This window comes from Cryptotermes secundus, unplaced genomic scaffold, assembly GCF_002891405.2.
Source record: "Cryptotermes secundus unplaced genomic scaffold, Csec_1.0 scaffold286, whole genome shotgun sequence".
In the NCBI taxonomy this organism is placed as follows: domain Eukaryota; kingdom Metazoa; phylum Arthropoda; class Insecta; order Blattodea; family Kalotermitidae; genus Cryptotermes; species Cryptotermes secundus.
In genome coordinates this window covers 1,461,200-1,474,793 of record NW_019736399.1, presented here as the reverse complement: position 1 = coordinate 1,474,793, position 13,594 = coordinate 1,461,200, and the positions used below count along the sequence as shown (strand labels likewise).

At 43.3% G+C, this 13,594-nt stretch overlaps 2 protein-coding genes across 6 annotated transcripts in view; one reads left to right on the top strand and one right to left on the bottom strand.

Annotated features, from left to right (window-relative positions):
• Positions 1-13,594, bottom strand: part of LOC111869831 (spermine oxidase) — a 534,307-nt gene that overhangs the window by 320,570 nt on the left and 200,143 nt on the right. The gene's annotated exons all lie outside the window — the stretch shown is intronic.
• LOC111869830 (early growth response protein 1) overlaps positions 1-13,594 on the top strand; it is a 336,968-nt gene that overhangs the window by 240,803 nt on the left and 82,571 nt on the right. The gene's annotated exons all lie outside the window — the stretch shown is intronic.

Genomic DNA, 13,594 nt, shown 5'->3' with positions numbered 1-13,594 from the left:
GTCTGTAAAATGATCATGAAACTGAAAATCAGAGGCCACGGCCCGAGGAGGCCGTAGAGCAGGTGGGAAAAAATATAGTTCCACATTAGGAATGCGGTTAAATACAAGCGTATTTTCCTGATGATGATCCAGCTGGATCGAAACATGTACCAAACTTATATGACAAACAAATATTAATTCAATATATTGATTTATTACGAATTCGTTGTGTTGACGTCGGTTGGTCGAAGAGTCGACAGGAAAACGTGCCATAAACGTATCTTGACTTGTAACATTCGGAAAGTTGACTAATGGCTAAGTTTGTTAGTTAACAACGCTGTCAGTATCCAGACTACATAACATCGATGACACGATGATTAATGATTGCGCAGCAGTTTCACTGGCAGGGGACACCGAAGTAGCCGGAGAAATCCCATCCCACTGCCACCTCATCTGCTACAAATGCAAAATGCCTTGACCTGAGATCGAACACGGGCCACGGCGGTGGGACACAGGCGGAACTAGGCTAATAAACAGTAATACTTACGTAAGAACGGTGTTAACATTTTAACTTGGAGTTCTAAAGTTTCCCTACAAAAATGTTATGCCCTGATGTTTGAAAGTCCTTGGAGAAAAGGTGGGGGGGGGGGCATGCTATCCGGGTTCTATAAAATATTTAAAACCTCAGAAGTTACCTGTCTGAGTCACGCACACCGAGGGTTACTAAAGCAGCGTCACGACATGCATGGAATCAACCCCCCTTCCGCATGAATATCATCCCCATTTGAGCTCCAACTTACATATTTACCACACTACATAGCTCATATTTACATAAGATATTAATAATTCAGAGAAATTACAGCATTTATAAAATAAAGGTAAGGTAAAGCTATCCCTTTAACAGGCCGTGAAATCCCATAAGGTTGTGAGACGTCGAGGCTCTCACATTTTCTAGACAATCGGCTCACAGATGGCGGTAAGGTTATCAGGCTTACGCGCCGGCCGACCTTTACCCCCAGGACCATAATGCAGCTGGAAGGATTAAGTCAATTGAAAATAATCCAGTGATCTCATCGGGAATTTAACCCGCGACCTTCCGGATTGTAGCATAATGTGTCAATGAACTACGCTACCGTGTGCCCCCAGCATTTATCAAACATCTGCAAAACTCGTTCCAGAAGATCGCCGTGCTGCAACTGCACCCCCTTCACGACCTAAATTATGGGCCCCTAATAGACAGTTTCCATTTTGTGATTCTCTGACTTGCGCGTGAGGAAGTATGGCAGAAATTAGCGGGAATGTGGTGGCAGCTGCACTGAGAGACGACGACTCACTGTAGTGTTCTTTTTTAAATTTCTTTAGGTGGGCTGAGAACTGAGTCCACTTGGCACGTCGGTCACTAACTGGCCTATTGTATCAGCCCCGGATGATAGACGATGAGTGTGGAACAGTCGGTGGAATGAGATTTGGTGGGGGAAACCGAAATACTTTGAGGAAACGTGCATCCAGCGCCACTTTGTCCACCACAAATCCCACATTACTTCACCTGGGATTGAACCCGGGCAGCATCAATACAGTCCTTACCTCAGACAGTGGACACGACAAAATCCAGTGCCCACTCTGCTGATAACGGCCAGGTCTAGGAAGATCGAAAGTATATCTAATATCTTTAACATATTGTCACGATTTTTGGGTGACTAGACAGGGTATGGATTGGATATTTGATTTACTGACCCCTTATATACACCACACGGAACTACAAGTAATTACAGCGATATCGCTGAATTCCACACTTTACAAATCACTACACACTAAGTCTATTCCAGTCTGCAATGTCTTCACTAGCCGTTCCCTGGCAACGGCTTCTAACAGTGGAGACTCTTCAGCTTCACGCATCATCTCCTCTTAGCCTCCCTTACCGCGCTCAACTAAGTGACAACTCAAGTCCAAGTGACATTGCGAGTCGTGAGAGGTGACGAAAAGGGAAGTCTCAAATCTGAGACAGTAAAATATGGTCTCGAGTCCCAAGGGACACAGACCCTAGAAAGACTGCACTGGCAAGGGCCAGCAGCACATACAAAAGACAGACCCGTCGTCTCGTCAGAGAGGGCGCCCCACAAAAAGAAGACCGTAACTGTTAAAGATAATAAATATCTTCAATTGTCTTCTTTATAACTCCTCGGCGCGGACCACATCTAAAACACCGTTCTATTGTTGCGTGCGTCTTCATTTCCGATGGAACGTGTTTACGGAGCTGTTGCTAAGAAACGGCTGTTTGTTTATTTGCCTATTACATAGCAACGGCTATACTTGTTGTTTGTTTCGAAGTCGTTGCTTAGCAACGGGTCTATACGTAAACACCCTGTAATTCGGAAATGCACATCCCCTAAGTTCCTCTTCTTCACTTGAAATTTACTATAGCATATAGGAATTATGTCAAACAGTTGACTGTGCTCTTACTTTATTTGGCCGTATTTCATTTTTCCAAGAAACATATAAATAGAAGTAATTAACGTCAAGTTTATCAACGTAACTTCTGCACGGTGACGGAAACTTGTTGACGAATTATCTGAACTAGAATGCTAGCGGCCAAAATGAAAGGACATATTCGACCTTCACACCACACTTCGCGGTTGAGTAGCTGAGCGCTCGTACCTTGTACTCGGCAGTTCCAGGTCTTTCGTAGTCTCTTTCTATCACTCGAAACAAATGCTGGAGCAGTAGTACTTTATTATCCGCCACGGCCACTTCTCTCGTTCTTCTTTCCCTGTCACAGCATCATCAAGACACATCTGTGTGCATATCAAGCAGGATAGCGATAATGCTCTACACTCGTGTTCTGGAGATGAGGCTTTTAGTGATTTTGCTCAGTCCATCCAGGCAAATGACGGGATAGTACCTCAAATTCGGTCACAAAAAGCCTCCTTCCATGTCGATTAACTAATTAAGCATGCCATGAAGACGTTTGGGGGCGTGGATTTTGAAGGTGAGTTGTCAGCTTCACGCCCCAGCCGCTTTACTCCCGGGGAAATAACCCCCGGTACCCAATGGATAGGAGATTGGTTGGACCCCAGAGCCGGTCTGGACGACTTGAAGAAGAAGAAGAAATTATTGAACCTACCGGGACTCGAACTCCGAGCCCTCGGCCGTCTAGCTCGTAGTCAGTCGCTATCCCGGCTCCTCCCCAGGAGGAAACGTCAATATTCTGGGAGGTCACAGTATCGATCATTCTAAGCAAAAGCTGTGTATATGTACATGTGTCCTATTCCGAACAGTTTCTGAGGTAGAGATATTTCACTACAGTACTACAGTACAGTGTACTGTACAGTGAAATAGCTCTATCTCGGTGCAACTCGTGTGAGGACATGGCGTGCTGCTCGTTTGTACAGTGTACAGTGCACTGTACAGTGAAATAGCTCTATCTCGGTGCAACTCATGAGAGGACATGGCGTGCTGCTCGTTTGTACAGTGTACAGTGCACTGTACAGTGAAATAGCTCTATCTCGGTGCAACTCATGAGAGGACATGGCGTGCTGCTCGTTTGTACAGTGTACAGTGTACTGTACAGTGAAATAGCTCTTATCTCGGAAACCGTTCGGAATAGGACACATGTATATGTACACTTTTTTGCTTAGAATGACCAGTACTATGACCTCCCAGAATACTGACTTTTCTTCTTGGGACACCCTGTACAGAACAAGATATAAAATTATAGTTGTATACGCTTTTATGCTTATATTTATGTTAACGGATTAGTTCCATATCTCTATTAAGTTATGAAACCCTTTGTTGGAAACAAACCGTTCCCGCGGTAACGAATAATAATGAATTGCAAAAATGTGAAAAATAGCAGTTAGGATCTAATTTGAGGTACCACCCCAGAAATTACCTGCAAGAACTGAGGAAAACTGGTTTCTGAGCCGAGATTGGAACCCGGGTCCTCGAACACAAAGCTGGAGCTCTACCATCTGAACCGCTACGTCGCGGTATAACCAACTTAATTAATTAAACATTATATCACGGCGATATATGGGGAAGTGGTGGTATAGTTCCACCATTCTTGACCTCGGTAATAGTTGGAGATGAGTGTTCGGCTTCACACCCCTGCCGCTTTACTCCTTGGAAAGAGCCCCCGGTACCCACTGGATAGGAGGCTGCGTGGGCTCCAGAGCCGTTCTCGACGAAGTATTTTTTGTCATTGGCTCTACAGCCCCTTGGGCTCTGGTCAGTTTCATGATCATTTTACAGACGGTAGGACTCCTTGGACGAGTGATCAGCTCGTCGCAAGGCCTCTACCTAAACACAAGACAACACAAACACAGACTAAACACATATCAAACATTCATGCCTTGCGTGGGATTCGAACCCAAGATCCCGGCTTCCGAGCGGGCGAAGAGAGTACTTGCCTTAGACCAGTGGTTCTCAAACTTTGTCAAATCGCGGCCCGGTAAACTGTTTCTTCTCTAAGATGAGGGCCCGGCCGTTGAGAAACACTGTTTAGACCGCTCGGCTACCGTGACCAGCTCTCGGCGAAGTGCAGAGGAGATCTAGCCCTTACCGGCCCTCGGCCGTCCAGCCTGTAGCCAGTCGCTGTACCAACAGCTTGGCAAGATTAATCAATCGCTTCCCACAGGAATTCATCACTTCGTTTGAGAGTCGAGTGCGTGCCAGGTCTGCTAACCACAGCTAACGAATCAGCCGGGTTGCGGAACACTTTCACAGAAACAGCATACCTCACTATTCACGATAAACGTCCGGCGGACGACTTGCAGTACTCACTCGGCGCCGACCTTGACATATTTCGGCATGACCCAGCTCTTGCAGGACTGTGTGATTCAGAAATAATGACTCTGTGAGATGGCATATCCGCTATGATTTACATAACTTCCGGTGATACAGACCACCTCGCAACGCACAAGCAGACAGCCAGTGTTTCCTGAAGCATGCCTCACTCTACTGTAGTTCACTTCACGGTGCTTTTAGCAAGCATCCCAGGCTGAACTGAACCTTCACAGAACCGAACGGATTACGCACTTTAATTCCTTCATGCGTTCACGTGCAGCAAAAGCACAAATAGACCTATAGAATATTCCGTTATTTATGTATCCTTAGCTGAAGCCGGGGTAGCTCAGTCGCTGAAGAGTTACGGGCTGGACGGCCGGTGTTCGATTCTCGACAGGAGCAAGAGTTTTTCTCTTGTCCACATCGTACAGGTAGACACTTAGGATCCACCCAGCCTCATACCCAACTGGCACCGGGGGTAAAGCAGCCGGAGAGTAAAGTTAACGACTCACTTCCATCTACTGTCGATATGAAGAATGGTGGAGCTATACTTCCACTCCTCCATACGTCTTCAAGGCGTGGTGCTTAATTAATTAAGCACAGGGACAATTTTACTATTTATGTGCTCATAGCTCAGTACATAATGAATGGAAAATGGGCACGTCGCGTTGATCAGTTCTTCCTTTCTTGTACCTCCGAAACTACTAGCTGGGTTTTGATAAAATTTGGTAATGACAACCTACATAGAACGTTTTTGAGAGAATTTAAATTCGGTTAGCATCCGTTAAATAAATATCGTACCCCGCACGAAACTTAAATTTATCTATATTCTAAACATATTCCTAGAATTGAATATTCATGAAACCTACTTCTGTGAAAGAAAAAATATATACCATATTACCGTGTACAACGTTCGCTTGCTCACAACCGAATCATAACATCAACTGAGAAAAATACACAACAAAGATTTTATGGCGTACTTCAAAGAGCATTTTTCAAGAGGCGATAGGCGACGACATAGAGACTACTGTGGGCAGATCTACGTACGAGCAGAATTAGTTCTACCTCAACCAGCGTGTACACCACTCACTGGGTGTACTCAACTCCTAAATTCGGCCGTGGGAATTCTACGCCTGATAGCCAGGCCGCGCCATAGCCTGACCTCTTCTTCAGTTTCGTAATCTTTCTTACACAGACGGTAGGACTCCTTGGACGAGATATCAGCCCGTCGCACACAGAACAAACGCATACATAGACATCATTGTCTGAGTGGGGTTCGAACCCACGATCCCAGCGCTCGAGCGAGCAAAGAGAGTTCATGCCTTAGACCGTACAGCCACTGTGATCGGCCTCACTAAGTTACACTCTGCAAATATCACTGTACCCACGGCACACACATAAAGTATTATCTTCACAGACTCCCGTACAGAACTGACTTGGTTGCCCCAGTTGTCTTCCTTATATCTCCTTGGCACGGACCGCGCAGACAACGCCGTTCGTTGTCCTATGCATACCCGTTGCAGCTGGAATATGTTCGCGTCACCTAGCAACAGGTTGCATAAACCCGTGCTGTCCCAGCAACGGGCGTTGTTTCGCGACCGTTATCCAACAACGGGTCTACATGCTACTATATAATGTTGGAACCAGAAAATGCGTTTATTTCAGTTCCACGCCCTAACCTTCCTTACTTTTTTTTTTTATTATTTGAAGTCTGTTATAGAATTCGCCTCGTTTAGGGCACAAATGAAGATGAGCAGTAGGAGGTTCATTTCGAGGCTGGGATAAATGTTATAACATTCCTCTAGTATTGCATTCTGTATCCAATAGAATAAGAAAATTCTTCCGAATTGAGACACACGAAATATTGTCACAATATTAATAAAAACATCATATCAGTTACATGATGAGCGCTTTCTTACCGACAACAGTGCAAATAATGTCCAATATGCACTAATGTTATTGGTGCATTCCAAAAGAAAAGTCGTAGAAACCCTCCTACAACATTTACCACATCCTTCCGCATGTAATAATTTGAGAACCGGCGAATGGCTTAGATCAACCTTTTAAAGCCCCCTTGGTTTTTATATATACCATATGTTTTAACATACTAAAATTCTGCATTCTGCACGTAGATTGTATTTATATTTCGTGCCGATAGTTTTACCTTATCGACACAATCCAATTTTGATTAAAGTCCAATAGCAATAAGTGACGTTTTTCAAGAAGACTTAGATGCGTTTCTTTATCATCAGGAATTAAGAATTTTATCATGGGTTCAGCGAAAATGTTGCGATGGCGGAGCGGGTTCCGAGATCAAATTACATCGGGAGAAACTACTGGAGGCCAAGTTTACAAGTTAATAGGTCTAATAGTAGAAATAAGAAATACTATATTGTCTACACAAAAATGTAGCTATCCTTTTTCTTGTTTCCAATTTTCTTCAGCGAACCTAATAAAGAGCAATGTAATAAAAGATAAAGGTAAAACTGTCCCTGTAACAGGGCGTGGAGGCCCATAGGGGTGTGAGACGTCGAGGCTCCAACATTTTCTAGATAATAGGTTCACAGATGGCGGTAAAGTTGTCAGTCTTACGCGCCGGCCGCCGTTTACCCCCCACCCCCGGGAAGATTCCTGGTACTCATTTCTGTTAGAGGCTGAGTCGACCCCAAGGTCCATAGTGCGCTTGGAAGGATTGTGTAAGTAGAAAAAATCGAGATACCTCATCGGGAATCGAAACCGCGACCTTCCGGCTTCTATCACAGTGCCTTAACCAACTATGTTACGGCGGGCAATCAAATTTGCCAAGGAAATTGTTCAAGACTTCAGCCAGGCTATCCCGCAGCCACAAGTATTGAGATTGTAAAACCTCATTCTGAATTTCTCTTTAAATTGGTTATTTAAGCGAGGCAGTCAGTACCCAGACTATACAGCATGTATGGTACGATGGTTAATGAATGTGGAGTAACTGGTTCAATAAGAACTGGCAGAGAACACCAGAGAACTTGAAGGCAACTCCCCTCAGAGCCACTTTGTTCACCACAAATCCCATATGACCTAACCTGGGATCGCACCCTTGCTGCTGCGGTGAGAAATCGACGTCTAACGGCCTGAGCTATGTCATGACCCCCCCCCAATTTTCTTTAAATTATAGGCGTATATTTTGATTTCATCATCACTGGTAAAACAGCTCTCTTTCAGCCATAGCCTTCCTTAGAAATTTCTGCCAGGTTGCATTCGGTTTTCACTTCTTTGGATTTCGCAACAATATTTTTTTCAAGGCCAGGTCGTCAGCCTTGCGTCCAGCTCCCAACCTGGAGGACCAGGTTCTGTATTTATGTCTCCTCAGTGACAGAGTGGACCAGCTATACCCCCAGGCACCGGGTTCCCTTTTCGTCGCCTTCAGTGGCTCGCAGGGCCACGGTGGAGTTATTCGACCTCGCCTCCACGCGGGGTTCATCAACTGCTGCTGCAAACTGTGATAATGAAGGGGGTTGAGGCCATGTCCCAGGAGAAGAATTGGAGCTTCTTCCTGATTTCTGTATCATTTACATGAATTCTGACACTGCCTTCCTCATTGAAAGTGAGATTTCTTGAGAAGAAGAATGTTTAATTAGGGGAGGATAAGGCGAGATCTTTTGATAAGAGCGTAAAGCACTATTGCGTCACACAACAGCCCCCCCCCAATATTTCTGCTCCCGAAAGTAAGATGCCTACAGGTAGTCGTAAGATCATCCCGTGTCAGCGGCCTTACCCATGGAACCGGGTAATCTCGGTCGGTAAGGAATATTGGATCGGATGATTGGATTTAGTGACACCTTATACACTCAACTCGTAATTACAAGTAATACAGAGCTATCGCTTATCTACACAATATCCAAACCGCTAGGGCACGCTAAATCTTTTTAATGTTCACTAGTCGTATCCTGACAACGGATTTATAACAGTCTCACTGTCACTGCAGCACACTATGAAGTTTTCTTTGCATACGCTAATTTCTTTCTTGCCAACTCCGGAGACACAATCCTCTGCAGCAACTGCCGTCCCTTCTCACTTATCTTCGCAGAGCTGAACTCTCGACTAACTGCTCACGGAACTCAACTGACTCTTCTCCACTGAATTCTTCTTTATAACCACTTTGCACGGACCGAATGCAGACACTGTTTCCAATACCCTTATTGTTGTGTGTTTACCGACCCGTTGCTTAGAAACGGATTCTTCTATTGTTGCGTGGGTATTCTTTGCCGTGGGAACGTGTTTACCGAGCCATTCCTTATAAACGTGTTGCATAATACCGCTTTTTATTTGCCTATTGCATAGCAACGGCTGTACATGCTACAACACTGGCAGTCTCGTTAAAGGAACCGTATAAAATAAAGAGACAGGCAGATCAGCAGCGGCCTGCAGACCACAGGATATGAAACGCTCGTATATATGAAGTACTGCATCGTGTAACATGTACTTCCTCCTCTTATCGTTATCTGCCCTTATCATGGACTGCTAAATTTATAAGAAAAAACTACTGTAATCTTATCAAGAAGAGAAAATTAGCAGTGAACTGTTGGCCGTGGGGGGGGGGTGCATGTTTTAAATTTTGCAAGATGCTGAGTATCGGTACCTGGGAGATAGACCCTGAGGTAGTTTCTTTTACTCAGAAGCTCCGAGCAAGTTGACCCAAATGATAACAACTTTCACTTGTGTTCTGTAGGTCCTGGGTTCGAATCTCGGACGGGACACCGACTGTCCTGACTGAGGTTTTCGTGGTCCTCTTCAGTAAGTCTAATGCCAGAACTGCGCCTTAAATTAGTCCTCCACCGCTACATTTTAGAGTCAGTTATCATTCAGTCACTCGGCGCTATGTGGACTGACTGACTTACAGCGTCATCGAATGAACTAGATGGGAGTGTCAGTGAATAGGATGGATATAATGGATATAAAACGTAAAACATGTGATATTCGAACATGTAGGAAACATTTGTTTCTCAACACATCCTCTACCAACATTGATACCCTTGTCCCATCGCTTTACCAGTGCATCAAAACCCGTAGTATAGAAGTCTCAGCCACTTCCGGGTCTCGTAGGGCATCATCTGCGACTTTCGAAAGTCCTTTAGAGAATTTCTCTGCTCAGTCGTGAATCGTTTTACGCGACAAACGCCACCGTAAACAAGAAACATTTTTTTACAAAAATCCTCTGTATTTAATTCTTTTCCCCACAAAAAAAAGAAAGAAAGAAAGAAAGAAAGAAAGAAAGAAAGAAAAAGAAAAACGCACAGCAGAACGCTGCTCTTCAGTAGAATACTCCTCAAGTAATGCCGCCACTTTGACTACTGAAACCAGTCTCTGAACATGCGCATGCGCGTCTACTACCCAGACTGTCATAAGTTGGATTTTGCTGCTACGTAGTGATATATATAGTAAATTTATTACGTCAATTACAGCTCTTTTACTTCCATTTATGACCTATTTACTGACGCTCTTTCGCATAAAGAAAGATCCACAAAGGAAAAAAAATGAGAATTTTGCGCCATTTCTATATCTGTTCACACAACGGTCTCCTCTTCCAACAGCCGTCTCTAAGAAACGTACGTCGCAAACCGGCCGCTCTGATACACTTCTATAACTTCAAGATCTGATATTAGACCAAGATATGTGTATTGGAAATTAGCACTTTAAAGATGGAATTACTTCCAAATAATATAAATTCAGTCCTTTTTTTTTTCCTTGGCACTACAGCCCCAGTGGGCCTAGGCCTACCTCCATGAACTCCGTTCACTTCGGTTTTTCTGGATCTTACACATACGGTAGGACTCCTTGGGCGGGTGATCAGCTCGTAGCAAGGCTTCTACCTGTACACAAACACAGAAAAACGCACACAAACATCCATGCCCTGAGTGGGATTCGAACCCACGATCCCGGCTTCCGAGCGAGCGAAGACAGTGCATGCCTTAGACCGCTCGGCTACCGTGACCGGCAAATTCAGTCCTTACCTCACAGGAAACACATTACGCCTCCGCTACAAAGACTAACCGGTTAAAGCTGTTTAGGGAAAGAAATCAGTCTTTAATGTGAACAGTGTACGAGACACACAAATATACCTTGTGGGCAAAATGCAGAGTTTTATTGTGCTAAAGTTGGTGGTACATACAGTAACAACTGGGATTTAAAGGGTTAAATAGGTTTATGTACGATTTGAGGTTCTCACAGCGGTGATTATGAAGAATTTTATCTTCTGTGATATAAAGCTGTGCAGCCTCTTGAAAGTCAAACGACGTTTCGGAGGAACATTTAGCCTCCATCAAGGTCGAAGAATAAACCAAGTAAGAAACCAGCGTGAAGCATGTAGCAATGGTAAATAAACTACACAGATCTTACCATCTCCGTTATGAAGTCCTATATACCAATTCAAGTACAAAGAAATAAGCAAATTTATCTGGAAAATGTGAAGAGAAGAAACCAGTTGGGAGGCCTACACGTGGACGAAAAGATAATATTAAGATGAACCTAATAATAGTCGTGAAGATCTGGATTGGATTTAATTGGTACAGGATAAGGTCTACGCGTGGTCTTTTGAATAAAATTTCAGATTCCTTAAAACGCCCAGAAATCTTTTGAGCAACTATTAACTCTGGAAATGAAATGTTCTACATGGAATTCATTTGGCAATAGTCGTCGTTTAGTTCCAGCGTCTCCTAGACTTACTGACGTTCAGCAATAGACCCCACTTTTTCGTAGGAGATTAGCTGAGTTATATCTCGAAAACCCGACACCGTCTTCCATTCTGCAAAGAGCCCTTTTGTGTGCCGGGCGGCTAGATCAAAATAATTTCACTTAATACCCGCTCGCCTCTTGACAAAATCAGCTTGCCTAGAACAAGTTGACCAAATAATTCTTTATGCAAAGAGATCAAAAAGTAACACACAGGACACAGACACTCTCCTCACCACTTTGTTTTCAAGGGGAGACGCGACAGCGTAGTTGGTTGAAGCCCTATGCTACAAGCTAGAAGGTCGCGGGTTCGATTCCAGACGAGGTCATTGAATTTTTCAATTGATCTAATACTTTCATCCACACTATGGCCCTGGGGTCTACTCAGCCTCTAACAGAAATGAGTACCATGAATCTTCATGGGGTAAAGGACAACCGGTGCGTAAAGCTGACAACCTCACCGTCATCTGTGGGAGCCTCGGCGTCTCACAACCCTATGGGCCTCCACGGCCTGTTACAAGGATAGCTTTACCTTTTACCGTACCATGTTATCAAACACCATCAATCTTATAAAAATAATCTGTAACAAATCTAGGGCTGAAATCAGTGAGGTATTATGTTCGAATGTCTGGGTCTACTTTAGTGACGTGTTCATGACGTCTGTTTGTAGCATCTACATGTATACAGAATGCAGAGGTGAAAAGAGCTCATGTGATTTTTTTTTTTTTGCATTCCAGTACGGGTTACACCTTTTGAATCTTATATCTACACTAGTTTCATAGTGAAAAATTATAGAAAGTCTACCAGAAATCCCAAAACAACAATTCTGTACACAAGGTTTTTCCTTAATGTTCATCCTCAAAAATTACGTCGTTTCAACAACAACCGTTCGTTGTCATATCATATACGATATTCTGGAAGAATATATAAACCACTCCACTAATTCCTGCTACTAAAGCGTGGATGATTTCGATAAAATAAACGTAAATGCATACCCAAAACTCTGCAATTCTGAATTACATGAAAAGAAAGATGAAGACTTCCGCACTGCTGGAATCACAGAGACGAAATTTATCTTTGGCCTTTTCGTCTGCAAAGTTGGTAGGCCCTTAGCGTCATACCACACTAGCTTGTTTGTTACGAGACTATTTCATGGTCAGACGATATAAACTAGCCTTCCGATTGCAAATGTTATTACAGATATCAACTCTACCTAGTCAACGAGAACTGATACAAGTAGAAAGGCATAATATTTATGGTCGATATATCTGCTCCTCGTGGTATCGTATACAAATTATCCTTAGGGCTGTTCGATAAGCACGAGTTATCAATAACGATATATATCGATATGTTAACTTAAACAAAAAAGGAAGGAATAAAAAAGGCGAGATCAGTACTGAAAGATACAACACACGTAATTTATTAATTCACTAAAATTACAACCAGGCTTGCAATTAAAAGCATATAGAACTACTTTTAGTAATTAGGAATTTAAGTAAATATATAATGTAAACAAACTGTGAAATATGCAGATGAACTTGTGTTAATGGCTAAGGAAGAAACTGTGCTACAGGGCATGATTGATAGACTAATTGAAATTGGAAGGTGTTATGGCATGGAAATGAATGAGGAGAAAACAAAAGTAATGAAAATTTCGAGACAACCAANGTTGGAGAAGGATGGAGAAGATCAGTTGGACCGATTATGTGAGAAATGAAGAAGTGTTATTTAGAGTCAGTGAGCAGAGGAACATCCTACACGAAATAAGAAAATGGAAGGCTATTGGATTGGCCATATCTTACGAGGTAACTGCCTTCTAAAAGAAGTTATTGAAGGAAAGATAGAGGGGCGGATAGAAGTGACCAGAAAACGAGGAAGAAGACGTAAGAATATGCTGGATGATCTTGGGGAGAGAAGAGGATATTTTCATTTGAAGGAGAAAGCTCTAGATAGCATCAAGTGGAGGAACTGTTTTGGAAGAGACTGTGGACCTGTCGTCTTGACAGATTACAGATGAATGAATGAATGAATAATGTAAAAAAGAGCTTAGAATAAACTGCATAATGAGGAGCTTCATAACTTGTACTCTTCTCGAAGTATAATTAGAATAATCAAGTCAAGGAGGATG